The 18,829-nt window shown below is 39.7% G+C and overlaps 1 long non-coding RNA gene across 1 annotated transcript; it reads left to right on the forward strand.

Moving 5' to 3' along the window:
• The first annotated feature begins 9,956 nt into the window (after positions 1-9,956).
• Positions 9,957-12,370, forward strand: LOC116429299 (uncharacterized). The gene is made up of 3 exons (XR_004235461.2): positions 9,957-10,081; positions 11,191-11,270; positions 11,780-12,370. It is a non-coding gene; the product is annotated as an uncharacterized LOC116429299 (long non-coding RNA).
• The last annotated feature ends 6,459 nt before the right edge of the window (positions 12,371-18,829 follow it).

Genomic DNA, 18,829 nt, shown 5'->3' on the forward strand with positions numbered 1-18,829 from the left:
CATGCTTTTCGTGTATTACTATCCTACAACGTTTCGATATTCACTCAAAAATCATCGTTTTATCATAATTCCATCGAGTTCTCTAAGTTCACTAATTGATCAGCGATACAACAGACCCTCGATTCTTCGTTCATAGTTCTCTTATCACTTTGACTGCCAGGTCACCCGAATTCGGGTGACATATTTTACAGAAACGACATTAATTTCTTTCATGACGTATCAAACGAACCGAATTTCGTTGGATACATAAGATACAAGAAACATAATGGAGCAGTTACTAAGAAGAATCTTGATTTCTCAGTTTCCGGTTAACAGAGAAAACCGTTTCGAGTCCATGGGAGTTCCGACGAGTGTTTACCTGGCAAAGTGTAAAAGTCTCGATGATCGAAGCCACGCGATTATCGCGGATAAACGCGACCGAGATACACATTTCATCTCTCTAATCGACGCGCGGCTCCTCTGCGAACGCGCCCCAAGTATCCGCGCGTTCTCGGCGCGGTCTAAAATCGAGCACCGTCGTTCCGCGTGGTTCCCCTGCGAGATGGCCGTGTCGTTACCGCGTCGAAAACCATAAATTATCCTGTTGCGGCAATTCATCGCGCATCGGCAAAAACGAGAAGCCGTTCGGCCGAGAAAGGGGCGACCGAAGATGAGGCCGAGGGAGAGGAAGACGGCGGAAGGGGCGGCGGAAAACGGCGAGGCGGCGGAGGGGCAGAAGCGGCGAGGAAGCGCGAGCCGAGCGGACGGAAACCCTTCAGCAGGGCTTAGGAAATTCGGCACCACGCCAATTTTCCAAATCCGGAACGATGACTAACAGGCTCGGGAAGCGAGGACGGCCAATCGTGTGCCCGGTCAATTTTAGCACCGCCAATCGGCCGCCACCTGGTTCGAGAATCGCCACCCCGAGTGTCAACGCAACAACGATCACTCGTCCGCGGATCTCTGCTCTACCCCCCTTGGCCCTCTCGGCGGTCCAGTCTTCTCCTCTTCCCTTTTCTTCCTTTCTGATCGTCTGCCAAACGAACGCTACGCGGGTCTATTCGTTGCAATCGGAGCCCGGGGATCGGCGATCAGCTCTTTGGGGTTAGGCGAGCTAACCCTTTGCGGACGAATGTTGACATTTTGGGGAGATGAGAGTTTCGTGCTTAAGAAACTTTCATGAATGAAGATGAATAGAATTTTTAATCCTCTGTGAACCGAAATTTCGTGAAGTTTTTAAATATTAGAATTTGTTAACCCTTTGCGGATGAATGTCTACATTTTTGAGATGAGAGTTTCGTGTTTAAAAAACTTTGATGAATGAAGATGAATAGAATGTTTAACTCTTCGTGAACCGAAATTTGGTGAAGTTTTTAAATATTAAAATTTATGCGTTAGTCCTTTGCGGATGAATGTCGACATTTTGGGGAGATGAAAGTTTCGTGCTTAAGAAACTTTGATGACGAATAAAGATGAATAGAATTTTTAATCCTCTGTGAACCGAAATTTGGTGAAGTTTTTAAATATTAGATAGATAGAAGCGTTTTATTTTTATGAATGAAAACAACGTGTTCCATTTTGATTCACACGTTTTGTTAATCAAACGATTGTTAATTGCTAGTAATCTGACAAGGTACTACTAAGTATTACGTCAAAACTGCACAAATTTTGTACACGTAAAAGCATGTTACCTGTAACTTCAGTCGTTTGACGAGCGTAGCTTGTCACTGTGCATTTTGGCACGAGAAACCAATGACGTGCTGTACTCGTCATTTTACAGGGGTTAATAGCTTACCTATTTTATGGATGCTGGGGAATTTTTAACCCCTTGTCATACACTATCGAGTTATACTCAGTAGAAAGTTTTGAAGCGAAGTAAATACTATTTTCTTATAATTAATTAGTTTTCTGATGAATTATTGAGAACAAAGTTATCCTAGCCTCGAAAACCTGAAATTACTCGCAATATAGTTTAATATTTGATATTTTTAAGTTGATTTTATTTTTCCTTGGAGACGTGTGCCTCGAAGAGGTGACACTAATTTCCAATTTTCAATATCTAAGTAAAAGATCAATAGTTTTCACTGATAACGCTAAGATACATCCTTGATACAACTACCACTACAGAATCAGTAAACGTTTCGTAATTTGGGAAGAAAGATTATTTCAATGAGAACTGCCAGTGGACGTAAACAAAACATTCGTGATCCAAGCGCGGCGATTGGCTGGCGTACACGGTTATCTCGGTCGCACCCAAGTTAGCTATCGCACATTTTTGTTTACGTTTACTGTCTCGTCTCGTTAGATCAGTGATTCTCAAAGTTGTTTACATACTCGAGAATCCATTGCTTCATTCTTATTTTAGTAATTCGTTACTGTAACAGTTACAGAGTACGCGAACATTCCCAATTCTAGTTTTCGTTCGTCACATTCTTCAATCTCTCTCGCGACGCGTCTAATTACATCCCGTGGCGTATCGTTTGGTAACCATCGCGTTAGACTATAGAACTACCCAGCTGTCGAAACGACTCGTCCAAAATTTCTCATGAAAATAGTTCGCGGAGCTTCCTGTTCCTAACAGAATAAACAAACATTCTTCCGATTTCACTTTCTGCAAATTACAGCACAATCCTTTGTCAACTCGTAATCAAAGAAAGGCGTTCTTATAATAAAATCATAATAATAAAATATAATAATATAATAATAATAAAGGCATTCTTATAATATAATCGTAATACTAAAATAAGTAACAAAAATAATAATACATATCTCACTTTCTGAAAATTACAGCACAATCCTCTCTGTCAACTCGTAATAAAAAAAAACAGCGTTCTTATAATAAAATCATAAAAATAAAACATACATACATACAAAATAAACAAGGAATACATACAATAAGTAACAAAAACAATAATAAATATTTCACTTTCTGAAAATTACAGCACAATCCTCTGTCAACTCGTAATAAAAAAAAAACAGCGTTCTTATAATAAAATCATAAAAATAAAATATACATACGTACAAAATAAACGAATACGTACAATAAGTAAAAAAACAATAATACATATTTCAGATATTCACATATTTCTCTTTCTGAAAATTACAGCACAATCCTCTTTGTCTCGTAATCAAAGAAAGACGTTCTCATAATAAAATCATAATAATAAAACATACATACATACAAAATAAACGAATACAAACAATAAGTAAAAAAAACAATAAAACATATTTCACTTTCTGAAAATTACAGCACAATCCTCTTTGTCTCGTAATAAAAGAAAGGCGTTCTCATAATAAAATCATAAAAATAAAACATACATACGTACAAAATAAACGTATACATACAACAAGTAACAAAAACAATAATACATTACACAGAAACGTGCCCAGCACGATACAACAACGCAAACAGTGATAAACTGAAATAAAGTGTCGATAGAAAGAGAGTTACGATCGATTCCGATCGAACTTTCTCACCCGAACACGGTGATTCTTGTTCCCCGAGATGCCGACGAGAGAAGCAAAACAAAAGGCAAAAGCAACGAGCGAGAGAAGAAACGAAGGATGCTGCGGCGCTGGCTGGGAGGCACCGATTGCAACATCGAGCCGCGCGGAGCGTTCGCGAGGCGAAGCGAAGGTTCGCCGGTTTAAAAGGGTCAGTGAGCCAGGGTCACACACCGTTTCGAATCTACGAGCTCTCGTGTAAACGCCGCGAGTACGCATAATCCGAAGGCCGGAGCCGTGGCTTCTTAACGAGAGGGAACGGGGTGAACGCGTTTTCCGAGAAATCGAGACGGGCCGCAAGCGCGCGCGCGGTCTCACCGTTAACGAACGCGCCGCAACGATCTCGTTCCGTCGAACGGGCGATTTCTTTCGCGCAGCTGGATCATCGTTTAATTAACGTTACAATTATTGTTCCCCGGTTTACCGGACGGCCGCTGTTTCGCTCCGGTTTCGCGGCGGTGCCGGCGGATCGGTCGCGTTGGAACCGATCGCGTTAAATACTTCTTATTTCGCGATTACAGAACTCGTAAAGGTGCCCGCTCGGGGAATTATTGGATGGATTCATTTAACCGCGTGCGTGTACCGGGCGTTTATTTTCAAGAGACGTTCCCCGGCCTTACAATTATCGACCGGGGAGGAAGGCAATAAATTGCGTTACCGGCGAGGGTTAAATATGTTCGAAGAAATCCGTTTTAAGAATTAATAAAGGAATAAACTTTTTGGATCTTTGAGCGCCGAGTTGTTAAGGTAATGTCGGGTTGTGACGGGATGTAAGTGAAATAATTGGATCAAGCATGGCTCGTTTTCATTAGGGCAAGACGAGTGGAAATACGTTGCGCGAGACGTTCGGGAGAACTGTAAGGCTGAGTAAATTTAGGGATGGAAATTTGTCGGAGATAGTCCTGCACCTTTGACCCTGTACTCGACAGTTGTTTCGTTTGACATAGGAAAATATAAAGTTATATTGTATATTAGACTATATTATTATGTGCAGCATAAAGACTACGTTTAACCAGTTAACTGTGGAATTTGGTTGGAAAAACCTCTCGTTCTGCGCGCAATAAAATAAAGTGTACTCATCGAACGCAGGACGAATGCGCGTAGAGCATATTTCAATGGAAGATCAAAGCGAAACAAAGTATTACATGTTTATGTGAAAAAATAAAGAATTCATCGCTGAAAGAATTAGTATCAAGCTTCACGATGACGTGTATACTCGTCAAACACAGTTAACTGGTTAATATCAGGTTCTATGTAACGCAGTTACACGAAGTACTGGAATATTGAAATAAAATAGTTGAATGAAAATGATATAGTAAGATATAGAATACGCGAATGAATTTTCGAGTGCAGAAGGTCAAGCCTCCTCCACCATAATTTGCAAATGAACAATTCAGTTGTTCAACAGGAGATCGATACGTAGTTCTTTTTCCAGTATTTAAGACTTCAGTTATTTTTTGATGAAAAGTTCTTCAAGAGTTTCGAAAATTCTCGTCCGCGAAGGATTGGCGCAAGGTCATCCGTCGTTTCGGCGTGAAACCTCGTTAAAATGCGAATCGATCGGGCGTCGATCATCGATCCCGGCGATTAATCGTCGCGTTCCGAAGCGCGGACGACAACGCAACCAAGGATGGATGCGCAGTTGTATGCAAATATCGAAACCGCTGTTGAATCAGACGTCGACGGTTCTGCCGACTGATTAAAGGAGATCCAGCGAGCCCGTCTTCGTCACTTTTAATTCCATGTAAGTACTTACGCACCCGCCGATTGTTTCACCTCGAGAGAAAACGCGACGCGCGTAACGCAACAACTTTAAAATAGATCTTATCCCTTCGTACTTCGATGCATTTCACCACTATTAATACGCCTCCGATCGACGCCTCCTTTCTTCTGTCCAAAGAAATTTACATTTAACACTAAAACTACCAGAGGGGTGAAATCACCCATGCCTGATGTCTTCTTTTTGCAGTTATTAGAAAGGTGATGCTTGTCGAAGCTGGTGTGAACAATATTCGTATAGAAATTAAGAAACACGATTATTCCACTCGAACGCAAAACTCGATGTTGAATACTGAATTCTATAATTTCAGTCAAGACATTTACCTCAACGTTAAACTCACTTAACACTAAAAACAGACGGGTTAAATGACCCATGCCTGATGTCTTTTTGCAATTATTAGAAAGCTAACAAATGTTTCTCTGAGAAATTATTCAAGAAATCCATTTAGCACCACGCAAATTGAATTGTATATCGATTAAAGTCTGAATTTTGCAATTATTAGAAAGGTAACAAATGTTTCTCTGAGAAATTATAAAAGAAATTCAATTAGCACTACGCAAATTGAATTGTAAATCAATGAAAGTCTGAATAGACGCACTCTTGGAGTTTCTATAGCAAAATTTTAAAAAGTCAATTGTGCTCGGTAGTTTCAGTATTAACCACATTCCGTCGATGCCATTTTATTTTTGCTTCATCGTTATACTCATTGTGTTTTCTCATTCTTTTACCGCCATTGCTTCCGCTGTAGGTAACAGGATTACTTGCCGTCTAGAAATAAACACGAGAGTTGGATAGAATAATGGAACATTAGTTGCGAGTCGCGTATCGCGTAGCTCAGATTGGTAACCACGAAACGAAACGCTAGAAGAGTTTCTGCATGAAAGATGGCGTCAGCGTTCGTCTATTTTATTCTCGAAGAAGTGGCACCACAGGATGTTAACACCCTTTGCACTCGGCAATTTCTTACTAAAAATATTTAACACTTTTTGACGAGGCAAAAACGATATTCTCTGAAATTAACTTGAAGGGAAAACACAAATATATTAAGTAACAAAGATATTTTATTCCTATATTTCACGTATTGAGACGTTATACAAAGTTCAACATTAAATATCATATTTTATAGTTTCACTGCGTCAAATCAAGTGACTGAGAGTCACCTCCCGAGTGCAAAGGATTAAATATATATACTTATTTGTAGCTCTCGATTACTCGAGATCCATCTTTCCATTATCTATACTACAGTAACACTATATATCCATATGCCATTATAAAAAGTTTAACATTAAATATCACATTCTATAGTTTCACTGCGTCAAATCAAGTGACTGAGAGTCACCTCCTGAGTGCAAAGGGTTAACACATTCAGGATCGCGTATTTCATCGAATCTGAATACTGCAAGGATCAAATCTGTATGTATATAAATTACTAAAATCCCGTATGATTAAGTATAACTATCAATCTTCTAAAAAATTTGAAGTAACGTAGGAACGTTGTCAACGTTCTAAAAAAATTAAAAATGTATGACTACGTTACCCATATTCATCTACAGAAATTTAAATGACTTAGGACTGTGATACAAATCTTTTGGAAGCTCGAGTTGCGTCTATTATTCCCTCCAACCTCTCAAAAATTTGGAGCAACGTAGGACTACGCTGTCAATGTTCTAAAAAAATTAAAAATGTACGACTACGTTACCCATATTCATCTACAGAAATTTAAATGACTTAGGACTGTGATACGAATCTTTTGGAAGCTCGAGTTGCGTCCATTATTCCGTTCTTTGTACATAAACAAATAAATAAATAAGATGTCGATCAATGGCATTCCCGCAATCAGCGACATCTCGGCTGAGAAAAACGGGAACGACGGGCGTGGGTGTCGCAACGGCGATCCTCTCGCCTTTTCGAATTTCTCCCACGGCCCCCCGTTTTTTGCAATCGTTTCGGGCCGGCTGTGTCCCGCGTGGGCCGGCTCGCGGCCATTTTTCTGGTCATTTTTCGTGCGCCGCGCCTCTTTTAAACATTTCGCCCGTCTCCGGCGCTATCTTATCTCCCGAGACTCGTGCCAACATCGTTTCCCCGAACGATCCTATCGCCGATACGCTCGCCTCCGCCGCGAAATGGCCACGGCATCGAACGACCGTCGTTGCATCGCCGATTCGGAAAACCGTGACGTCGGCGCGCGACGGAAACGGTAAACTGCGGGATTTTTTCCTCCGCGATCGGACGTTGGCGACCGTTTCCTTAATGGAGCGTTTATACCGAATGCTCGGTCGATTTCGTGTAAATGGCAACTCGACTGTGCTCGCCTCGAAGGCGAGCGAGTGTTCGTATGAAAGAAACGTGGATGAATTATTCCATCTTGCGTTAATATTTGTTTTGGAAATCGTGGTGGAAAATGTTCGGAAATATTCGATGAAAGCACTTGTTTGAAAAGTCGAGGGGGTATTCGTCGAGTATTCGGAAATATTCAGCGAAGACAGCATTTGTTTCGAAAATCAAAGGATTATTCCTTGGGTGTCAAAAAATATTAGGCAAATAAAGGAATATTCAACGAAGAGAGCGTTTGTTTCCAAAATCAAACGATCATTCCTTGGGTATCTAAAAATATTAGGCAAATACAGCTTTGCTTCTAAAGTCTAGGGTGCATTCGTCGAGTATTCGGGAATATTCAACGAAGACGTTTGTTTCCAAAATCAAACGATTATTCTTGGGAATCCAAAGATATTAGGCAAATACAGCTTTGCTTCTAAAGTCGAGGGTGCATTCATCTACATGGTGATATTCGGTAAATAAAGCATTTCTTTGTAAAATCAAAGATCATTCCTTGAGAATCTAAAAATATTAGGCAAATAAAGCTTTGCTTCTAAAATCGAGCTGGTATTGGTCGAGTATTCAGGAATATTCAACGAAGACGTTTGTTCCCAAAATCAAACGATTCCTTGGGTATCTAAAAATATTAGGCAAATAAAGCTTTGCTTCTAAAATCTAGGGTGCATTCATCTACATGATGATATTCGATAAATAAGGATTTCTTTCTAAGATCAAGCTCTCGGAATTGACCAGAAACGAGCGAATCCTCGTTCGAGCTTCAACTCTATCGTAGCGGAGGACGAACAAGGATTCGTTCCGTTGGAAACGCGCCATAAGCGGAAACCCGAGCGGAGGAACGGGAGAAACTGTTGGCGATTCGCGATCCACGAAACGGCACCCCGACTGCGTGCCGTTTCACCCTTGAAACGCGCTCCTTACGTAATTCCTGTGTGCCGGCGCGGTGGTGGGGTAACACGCTTAAAAATAAACCGATGAATAAGACTCGCCGCGGCAGTTACGCGGTGTCAACAGCTAGAAAGGATTTATGAACGCCGGTTCGCTTTTCGAGGAAAGTCGGGTGACACAACGTTACGCAATTACACTGATTTTCCGTTGACCTCGAGACTCTTCAACGAGGTCGCGCGGGAGGCCCGATAAACCGATCGATCCCCTTCGGGATCCGTAATTCCCGAGGAACTGCGTCCGTTATTGGAGCCGTTGCTTGCGAGACAACCGAGTGTATTTACAATTTACCCGTGGGATCTTGAATACACAGAAATTATCTGGGTACACGGAACCAGACCACGTGTCGTTACTTCTCTCTGTGTTCTATTCCTTCTATTAAACTTCTTATAGGATAAGTTAGCTTAGAGAAGATAAAAAACCGTTAAAGAATAAAAAGATTAGAACTGTAACTGCTGTAACGATTAATTTGATTGTTTGTCGTTACTTCTTTACGTAGTCTGTTCCTTCTATTAAACTTCTTATACGATAAGTTAACTTAGAGAAGATAAAAACCATTAAAGAATAAAAAGATTAGAACTGTAACTGTTGTAACGATTAATTTGATTTTTGTCTAATGGACTTGAGCTACTTTCTATAGAAACGGCTCACATATAAAATCTCTTATACAGGGTGGAAATTATAAAGCGAAAGGCGCCTTCCGAGTGCAAAGGGTTAAATTTCTCATATATAAAACGTCTCACATATAAAATATTCAATCTCTTCTATATAAATAACAAAACAATAAAGTTATATCAAATTCGTCCCCATTTCTCTACAATAACGCCGAGTCTACGTTTACTAGTAATAGGTTCATTTGCTTTACTCATTAACTCCAGCCTCAACGATCTCTCAACCGTTTAACGATGTTTGAGAACACTCGTACATTTTCTTCTACAATAGATAAATCTATCGATTCCATTATTCCAAGGAAGGGAATATACTGTGCTTCCGCAGAAACTTCAATGTTTATAGCGAAAAGTAATTAATCCTTTCCCACGCCGAACGTACTCGTTAACACGCAGATATTGGTAATTTTCTCATGACGAGTATACCGGGTACTCGACTCTAATCCGCGCAGTTCTGAGTACTCTACTTTCACCGTAAGCTGTTCTCCGCTCGAAACGCCGATCAGTTATAGACACCGTGGACGGGTTACCGGATTCGCGCGTTTAGCGACAATAAAAACACGAGGCCAATCAGAAGGGTCAAGCTTGTCACCGTGTCCCGTCAATTATCCGTTCCCGGAACGACGCGCGCTCTGCCAATCGCTCGGCGAATTCGACGCGTTCGATCGCTCTTGCGCACACGGGTCCCTCCGCGCGGGCCGTTCGCCATTTTTCCTGTTCGCCGATAATGTTGTACGACTCGATTTCAAACGGCTGCTCGAACAATAACATCGGCGCACGGGCGAGCGTGCGCGAGCGGGCGGCTACACGTGTAGAGAAATAGAGAGACGGAGAGTTGTCGCGCGGCTGTATCGTAAAATCTGTCGTAAAGGTACGTTCTCACGTGACAGTAAATCAAGACGTTTACGGTCGTGACACGAAAAGTTCCGACTAGACTGCGCGAGACGTGCCTACGGATTTTCAGGAATCAATTCACGGGAATTAAGATCAAGGGGAAATTTATTCCTTCTATTAATCATTCGACCGCGAAAGTTCGGTGCATATCCTGAAATATTCATGTACTTTATGAAGCATACACGGGGTGTGCGATGAAAAACGGAGTGCTTAGATGAAAAACTTTCAATGTCAATGATATTTTTATTTTTAAGAAAATTGTATATTTTTAACGGCACACTGTGTTGCAGTCGATCTGAAGGTGCATACACAAGGTGTGCCATGAGAAACAGAGTACCTAGCTGAAAAGCTTTCAATTTCAATGATATTTTTATTTTTAACCCTAGGTTTGCGGAACGCGTGAAATTGACGCATATTGGATTTTAGAAATATTATTTTGTAAATGTTTACGCCGATTTTGATTGATGCGATCACACTGACACGTACCCCAATTATCCACTATCTAATCTCCAGTTTCCACAATCTAAACAAACGAGCATCAATTCTTTTAGGAATAATAGAATGAAGTGTGCAATAAATTCCCGTAAACCTAGTGTTAATAAAATTGAATATTTTTAATGATACACTGTGCTGCAGTCGATCTTTCTTGTTCGCATTCATGCAATTCATTTCTTCAGACCAAAAGTAAACGTTTCAGTATGATACTGATGATCCCCTAGCAGAGTACTTCGTAATGAAAGGGTTAAGGGTTCTCCCGAAGGCTAAATAAAGAGCTCATTTAATTGTATTAAAGTTTCAGTGTCTGAGTTTCGAACAATCGCGTTTACTCCGAGTGGTTCAAGTCTGTATTATCTCTAATCATGAAGTCTACGCAATCTCTGCATCGGATCTAGCATTACGAATTAATTTCATTCAATCCTATCACACTTAGAGACTAATTGAATTTAAAGCAATGTTCCTTTGCTAGGTTCGATGATGAAGCAATGTTAATAATCTTGAATTCTCTTGAAGAAATTAGCACTAGGTTTACGGGCATTTATTGTACAGTTATTTACGATATTATTATTATTTACGGTATTATTGTAGGATATTTCGACAGGATGAAATTCCTATGCTTCGAAAATTAAGTCGCAAACAGATTGAATTACTCGAACAGCAAGAGATCAGTACGTAGCTTCCTCTTTTTTCTATTATTTAACACTAGAACTACCGTACCAGTAAAAATGACTAGTTTCGATTCTTTGTTTAGCATTTATTGATATCTTCGAAGCATTGAATATTCGGAATGATTTTGAAAATAAATAGTATCATTCAGTACTATAATGAATGTCTGAAGGAACTGAAAATAATCTATTGTTACAGTTTTTATAAGAATTACATATTAATCGTATCAAATGCTCGGTAGTTCCAGTGTTAACACTAGGTTTACAGAAGTTTATTGTACGGTTTATTTTATTGTTCCTAGAAAAATTGTTATCTACTTGGATCTTGGAAATTACAGATTTAAAAGTACATAATTAGGATACATATTTGTATAATTGAATCGATCGAAATCAATGTAAACATTTACCAAATAATGTTCATAGAACACGTTAAATTGACGCGTTCAGTAAACCTAGTATTAAGTAATCGATATATAATTTAGCTTCATGCTAGAGGTTATTTGTATTTCAAGGAATCTTCGTCCGCAAAGGGTTAAAGCAATCTCCCTTTGCTAAGTCTGAGGATGCAGAAATCTTTACGTACAGCCGAACCAACGGTTGGATAAAGACGATGAGTTTCAGTGACAGCCACCTATTAGACAGACACGCAGGACCCACCGCGATAGGTGCAATCTGCCAGCGAACGAGAAACAAAGGCCGAAATTTCGGAGTCAAGTGGCACAGAAGCGGAAACCTTTGGAGTGCGTTGACCCTACACCGCAGAGCAGGATCGTTCCCTTCGTTAAATATCCCCACCCCAACCGATCGGCCCTTTTTTTCTCTTGCTCCCCGTGCCCCGTGTAACCCCCATCGGCGGGACAGCTGGTCGCGTGCTGACCCCCATGGCGGTGCACGACGAGACCACGGCTTGTTTCCCCATCTACAGGGTGTCTTTCAAGTTTAACTTAAATCCTTCGTACCACGAGTCTCATAGCTCATCGTTGAATCGAGTTTGCTATCCGGAATAGAAAATAATGGTTTATCATAACGATTCTCTATAAATCTCATTGATTACTGAAACTTATTTATTATCGAATTTGCAGATTAATCGCGTAAGTTCTCAAGACTACCCGATTAACCCTTGAAATGCTGAGTGGGTTTCTATAGGGAGCCCAGAAAGTAGTTTTCCTTAATAATTTTGTAATTTCTTGTAATTTTTCATATTTTATGTGTTTTCTCTTTTTTTATTTTGTTTTTAGCTATAAACATACTGGGGCCTCCTGGAAGACCCCACTCAGCATTTTAAGGGTTAAAAATTATACGTTCCGTTTAACCCCTGGCGCTATTTCTTCCTCGGTTCTGAGATACGATTACTTTGTCGTTAATAATTTATGGGAGAAAGAAAAATTGTAGGCATACTCTATCTGCGTTCGCTCTACAAGGACGAGTGAGACTCGTGATGAAGATCTCTAGACTAATTTGACAACAATCAATGTTGTTCATTACCCACGGATCAAAGCACATTTCGCTGTTAACAATCTATCTTCAAATGAAATTTCCGCTTGAAGTAGAATGGAAAATTTTGCTACTTCTAAATTGCCGATAGTAAAATGTTACGAGCTTAGTAGCGAAAATAAATAGTACATCAAGGGGTTAACACTAGAACTACCGTACCAGTCAAAATGACTGGTTTCGATTTGTTTAGCAATTATTGATATCTTCGAAGCATCGAATATTCGAAATGATTTTGAAAATAAATAGTTTCATTTCAGCACTATAGTGCCTAAAGAAACTGAAAATAATTTATTGTTACAATTTTTATAGGAATTGCATATATTCCTTCGAATAAAGAACACATCGAAATTGCTTCGACAGTTGAATAAATAAAACATTTACCGGGACGTATCAACGTTTGTGATTCACTTTCTACATGTAAAGTTTCCATCCATCGTCCATTGTCAGCAAAACAAAGCTACACAGTTGACACTATGCTTCATAATGAAATTCAAATATTTGCTGTATTATATTAATCTTCCATCCACGCTACATTGCCAATAACAATGATTTATTATATTCCTTCGAACAAAGAACACATCGAAATTGCTTCAATAGTTAAATAACGAAAACCTTTACAAAAGAGTATTATTCACTTTAAATCCAAATGAATCAATATTTCTGCTATTGAAAATCTTCACGCAACACGTTGTTACAAAGTTCAATAAACATCAACGAGAGAAATCAATATCAGTTATTCACTTCTTCCAATTACCCTAATCCCTCTTTGAAAAAATAAACATTATCCTACCGCTCCATTTTATTTATAAAAGTCATGGTCCCTAGTTCCTGTAGATCCCTATAGATCCGAAGACGCGATACGGCCCGTATCTTGTCGTTCATCGACCGATCGAAGCGAGGCAGAGGTGAAAAAGAAGGAAGAGTAGAATCGTTCCTGATTTCGTGGGTGAGAGAGGATTAAGATTGATCACGGACGCGACGTCGTGACTACGTAACGACGGTTCTGAAAGGATTCGAATTAAAAGACTCGCGGCGGTCGCTCATTGGAATTCCGTGGCTCGGCCCCGCTGCGTAGGTGTTTACCGCGGCCCCCCGAAATTGATGTATATTAATGACTCGGTCCGCGGCGCAGGGATACCGCACCGACGCCCCGGATCCTTTGTTCGCCGGGCCCTCGTCAGGATGAAAAGAAGTGGCACGCATCGGATTACAAATGTCCCCCACAAACTCCGGCCCCTTTCCTTTCTCCGGAAAACTCTCCGCCTTTCTTACGGAGGTAAGTATTATATAACGAGGCACTCGTGTCCTTTAAAATTAATTGGACGACAGCCTTGCGTTCGGAACGGCGGCGGTTTGCTATCGTAATTGTGAGGAATGTCTTTATGTTAAAATATTGATAACTACCGAAACGAGGTTACGTACGTTAAGGTCAGACAATGCATGTTCATTTCGTTCTCTTTTATCTGTGCTGCTGTTATTGTGTTCTATTGACCCTTTGAGGATCTGAGGATTCTTATTTTTTTATTATGAACAGTTGTTGAAACTTATTGTTAGTTCGATAATTTAATATGGAAGTTTTTGGCTTATTTGAAAAGTGATACTATTATAATTAATTGTAGTTAAGACTACAAACGTTGAACTTTGTTTTCTATGAAGGTACTGTTAAAAGTGAAACAATTATAATTAATTATAGGAAAATATTGTCGAAATCAAATATCGAATCTGTGTATATTTAAGACTACAAAGGTTGAATTTTGTTTTCTATGAAGCTACTGTTAAAAGTGAAACAATTATATTATAATTAATTGTAGAAAAAGATTGTCGAAATCAAATAGTATTGAATCTGTGTATATTTAAGACTACGAACGTTGAACTTTGTGTTTCTTTTCTATGAAGCTACTGTTATATAGAGGGTTGGATGGAATTCGTGTTCTAGAATTGTCGAAGTTTAAATGGCTCTTGGAAAGAAGAATTTCGCTCGTCGACGAGAACCGCGGCCGACTACGTGGAAGGGCGGTGTTCGATCCGCTTCCTCGAGGTTTCCTGTTTGATCGTCGCTTATCTCGGCTTCGCGCGACAGAAAATTGCGAAACGAACACCGTGTGCACAAACGTTTGCATAGTCACGCCCCTCGAACTTTCCTGTTTCTAGTTCTTTTGGAGAACGCGTGTGGCAGCACGACGCAGAAAGGACTCGCGCGAGAGAGCCACGCGCCGTTGCCGAAGGATGCGGTCGGTCGCTGCCGTGTAGAAAATATCCTTCGCCAATGCGTTTACGGTAATCTTCGGTTCAACGAGACACATTTGTCACATGATATTATAAACAATGTTGTACAAAACTTACTCTTTTTTGATAGGTTTTTAAGTCCACACCCTTTACATGTTACAATACATTCAGAAATTATGAATGCAAAGGAGTAAAAGACACATTTGTCACGTGAAATTATAAAAAATGTTGTACAAAATTTACTCTTTTTGATAGGTTTTTAAGTCCACATCCTTTACATATTACAATACATTCAGAAATTACGAATGCAAAGGAGTACAAGTTTCATCATATATTTCACCCTTTCCACTCGACAATATCTTTCACTATAAATGTTCATTAGTTTTTGCTGAGATATTAATATTACCTGAAACTAACAGAGAAAAATCGTACGTAAATTAACGAGAACAATTTATTCCTATGGTTCATATGTTGATACCTGATACAAAATTATAAATTGAATTTTAAAGTCTCTAATTTTCTTATATTAAGCTTTTGCGGACTGTCGACATTTTGGCGAGATGAAATGTTCATATTTGGAAGACCAAGCGCAAGTGAGTTAATTACTTAAACATCTAGAGATCTGCACAGTTTACTTTTTTCTATTGATTAAGCGATTGATAAATCATTTAGTTTCGTCTGTCGAAGGTTTTGTACATTCCTAAGAACCTTCATCCGCAAAGGGTTAAATCAAATGGTTAAATCAAAGTTAATTAATTAATATTTGATGAACGTACAAGTAACGCCACCGACACGAAGAAGCAAACAATTGTCGGATTAAGAATTGAACGCGCACGTCAAACAGCGGATAAAAAATACGAGCGAATCGCAGCGTGAAATATTCGTTCCGCTCGATTTATTTTGGACCGCACGAATTGGACCCCTTCCAACAGATCGAAAAAATGGTCCCGGCGACGCTGCCCAATTTTCGGGAGGGGTTCCCGGAAACGACGAACGAGTACCGACGAAAACGATTGCGCAAACGATTCGCGGAGTTTGCTGATTCCCCGGCCACGCCCTTCGAACTTTTACCGATCGTAAATCGTCCGTTGACGGTGTAGAGAATTTTGTTTACCTGGGGCGGCGGACAATTCGAGCGACGGCCCTGCGCGAGTACCTTCAGGACGAGACAACGGAGCAAACGACCCCCCGTGGAGAACTCGGGCGGAGCCCTTATTGTCGCGTGGGCGAAGGGGGACGAGAAACAGCAGCGACGCAAAGACGCAACGACGACAGGACTATTTACGCAGAAAGGCCAGGCAAAATGAATCGGTTGGATCGATCGATGTGAAGTATTGACCGTGGAAAGTTGAATACAACAATTAATCGGTAATAATATAAATAATAGGTGAAATATATATTTATATATATATATATTTAATTAACCTTCTGCGGACGAAGATCGCTCGAAATATACGAAACCTTCAACATATGAAGCAAAATTGTATATCAATTGCTTAAATAATAGAAAGAAAGAAAACTACGTGCTGATCTTAGAAAGTTAAATATAACAATTAATCAGTAATAATATAAATAATAGGAGAAATGATTTTATTCGATCGATCGCTATAAAACATCGACTGCAGGAAGTCGAATATAGTAATTAACCCTTTGCTGATGAAGATTCTTCGAAACATACGAAACCTTCAACATATGAAGCTAAATTATATATCAATTGCTTAATTAATAGAAAGAAAATTACGTGCAGATCTCTTACTGATCGACCAATTAGATAATTCTTCCACGACTTATTCTTCAAAATCTGAACGTTTTATCTCACCGAAATGCCGACATCCGCAAAGGGTTAATCGGCAGTAATACAAATAATAATAAGCGAAATGATTCGGTTGGATCGATCGATGTGAAGTATTGATCGTGGAAAGTTGAATACAACAATTAATCGGTAATAATACAAATAATAGGCGAAATGATTTTATTCGATCGATGGCTGTAATATATCGACTGCAGGAAGTCGAATACAATAATTAACCCTTCGCGGCCGAAGATTCTTCGAAACATATAAAACCAACATATGAAGTTAAATTATATATCAATTGCTTAATTAATAGAAAGAAAACTACGCGCTGATCTTAGAAAGTCGAATATAACAATTAATCGGTAATAATATAAATAATAGGCAAAACGATTTTAATGCATCAATGTGGAATTATCTCCAAAAATTCAACTAAACCGATTAATTAGTAGCAATAAACTCAATAAAAATAATTTCATCGAACCGACCGACATAATCTACAAAATTACATTATACATCAACGAAATCTACGCACAGCAATGACACAAACGCAATGCCAGAGAATGTATACTATATTCCAACGTCTTCTGCGAATCGTTGTATTCCCGTAGAAAATATTTTCCGTTCTTCGAAGAAAATTGCAATTCCGAATCTCGAGCAGAAATTCGATGCGGATACGCGACGTAGAATAAAAAGGATCGTCGGCCGGGGGTGGGGGCAGGGATCGTGTGCCGTGCACGGCACGTTCTAGGGATCCGTAGATCGCGATTGATATTCCACGCGTGCAGCACGACGCCGCGCGCAGCGGCGCATTATTCCGAGCCGTGCACGCCGCCGGAATAAAATCCCGTCTGCACTTTACGATCGGCTGACTGGCAGCGGTCCCGTGCATTTCTGCGCTATTTGTCAGCGAATTTGTCGATGCCGATTACCGCGTTCGCGCGACAGTGATCTCTGGGTCACGGCCGACTCGCAAATCTTTCTACGATTCTGCAACGCCTGCTCCCCTCCGCCGCCGAACCTCCCCCGCCTCGACGTTTCTATGCGTCCGGCAAATCGAAGCTGCGCAGTTGACGCATATTTTTTGTTGGTGCTCGGTTCGTCAGCGATACAACCAACTGTCTGGTATCTCGCTCCGACATCGCCGACTAGCACGTCGGGGAAAAATGATAAATTACCGAGTATCGTTTATTTATCGGTGTATCCTTTTTATCGGTCGTCACGTTTATTCGGTTGACCGTGGTCTGCTCTGTGCTTGCGGCTTGAACGGGAATATGTTGTTCGGTATTCTTTACTTGGGCTTTATTCGTGCATTGGCGAACGCTTATTGATTTTCTTGAGTTTGCGTTCTAAACAGATTTTTCTGTGAGGAAGTGTATGTGGGAATGAGAATAGAAATGATACTAGAAATAATTATAGAAATAATCATAGAAATAATCATAGAAATGATTATAGAAATAATACTAGAAATAATCATAGAAATTATTGTTATTAATTCTATTACTTCTGTTATTATTCTGATCACTATTTCTATTATTTCTATGATTATTTCTAGTATTAACAGAGGTAATAGAATTAAGAATAATAATAATAATAGAGATACTAGAAATAATACTAGAAATAATAGAAATAATAGGAATAATGATCACAATAATAACAGAAATAATAGAACTAATAAGAATAATAATAATAGAGATACTAGAAATAATACTAGAAATAATAGAAATAATAGGAATAATGATCAGAATAATAACAGAAATAATAGAATCAATAAGAAGAATAACAATAGAGACACTAGGAATAATAATAGAAATACCAATAGAAACTAATAATAAGAAAGATAATAATTCTCAGAGATTTAGCGAGTTCCACGAGCCTCGATGCCTAAAAAGAAACGAAGCGTATCACGTGTTCCGCCGCAACTCTTCAGGCCAGGTGTTTCCCGAATATTGTGGGGGTCGGCGGTCGATGAGGACGACCCTGGACAAGTCTCGCAGCACGAAACCCCCTGGCTCGGTGGTTTACAGGCACGAACGGGGGGGTTCCTCGT

This window comes from Nomia melanderi, chromosome 3 (genome assembly GCF_051020985.1).
Source record: "Nomia melanderi isolate GNS246 chromosome 3, iyNomMela1, whole genome shotgun sequence".
Taxonomy (NCBI): domain Eukaryota; kingdom Metazoa; phylum Arthropoda; class Insecta; order Hymenoptera; family Halictidae; genus Nomia; species Nomia melanderi.